Here is a 1513-nt window from a genome sequence, read left to right as displayed (position 1 = left end):
GTATGCTTCTCTGTATGTGTATGGGCGTGCGTGCGTGAGTCGGTGAGCAGGACTGCACAAAATCGCGTGCTGCCGTGCCGCTTCTTTGAGCGGGCGCGCAGTGGCGCAGAGTTCCCTCGTTGTCGCCGTTTTCATGGCGACTCTCATTTCTTTTTGTCGTTTCTGCGATGAACGCCGCGCTGGTGTGGTGCCCTTTGGTATGCCGTGCGCAATTCGCGAATCGCTGGAGGCTCACAGCACCTCTCCTCTCGCGCGATTGATCTTGTAGGCAGCGGCCCCATTAGGCGCGTCTCACTCGCACTGCATGAACTTCCCTGCCGGGTGTCTATCGTTGCTCCACTGTGCCCCTTCAGAGCGACGAGCTGCCAGCTCTTAGTGCGCCGGCACATGCTTTTCCACGGGCGCCCTCCGCTCGACACACCGACCCCTGCCAGAGGCGTGCGGGCTCAGGGAAAGGCGGAGTGCCTCATGCTGCTACAGACACATAGCCACGTCCCGCCTGTCGCGGCACATGTGGGCAAGCCGTCCAGAGACCCCCTCTCCCCACGACAGCGGCGTCGCCCTGGAGCAGGCCTGAATACCGGAAAGCTGCGAGCGCTGCATGCAGGCGCTGCTAACCGCAGCGGGCATGGCGTATCGCATCCAGAGAAGGCATTCAGAGGTGAGACGAGCACGACTGATAGACGAAAAAGTCGCGAAGAGATCCGCACGAACCAGCCCCACAGCGCATGTGCGCGAAACGCGCGGCATCTCCTACGTCCGACGGGGTGAGCTGGTGCGGCGCAGGCGCCGGAAACGTGTCGAGAGCACCCCCTCCCCCCGGGGCTACGCCATGGCGTCATCGGGGCTGCAATGTGATGGGCCGCCTCACGGCACTACGGGATGCCGCGGCGTGAGGCGACTGGGAGAGTGAAGCATAGGACACGCTGGCAGAGTGCGGGGTCTTTGAGGGCCCTGACCCGCGGCTGGCGGACTTCCTCCCTGACGGGCGCCCTCCGCTCGACACACCGACCCCTGCCAGAGGCGTGCGGGCTCAGGGAAAGGCGGAGTGCCTCATGCTGCTACAGACACATAGCCACGTCCCGCCTGTCGCGGCACATGTGGGCAAGCCGTCCAGAGACCCCCTCTCCCCACGACAGCGGCGTCGCCCTGGAGCAGGCCTGAATACCGGAAAGCTGCGAGCGCTGCATGCAGGCGCTGCTAACCGCAGCGGGCATGGCGTATCGCATCCAGAGAAGGCATTCAGAGGTGAGACGAGCACGACTGATAGACGAAAAAGTCGCGAAGAGATCCGCACGAACCAGCCCCACAGCGCATGTGCGCGAAACGCGCGGCATCTCCTACGTCCGACGGGGTGAGCTGGTGCGGCGCAGGCGCCGGAAACGTGTCGAGAGCACCCCCTCCCCCCGGGGCTACGCCATGGCGTCATCGGGGCTGCAATGTGATGGGCCGCCTCACGGCACTACGGGATGCCGCGGCGTGAGGCGACTGGGAGAGTGAAGCATAGGACACG

This window comes from Leishmania donovani, chromosome 33, assembly GCF_000227135.1.
Source record: "Leishmania donovani BPK282A1 complete genome, chromosome 33".
Classification (NCBI taxonomy): domain Eukaryota; phylum Euglenozoa; class Kinetoplastea; order Trypanosomatida; family Trypanosomatidae; genus Leishmania; species Leishmania donovani.
This window is presented reverse-complemented; position numbering follows the sequence as displayed.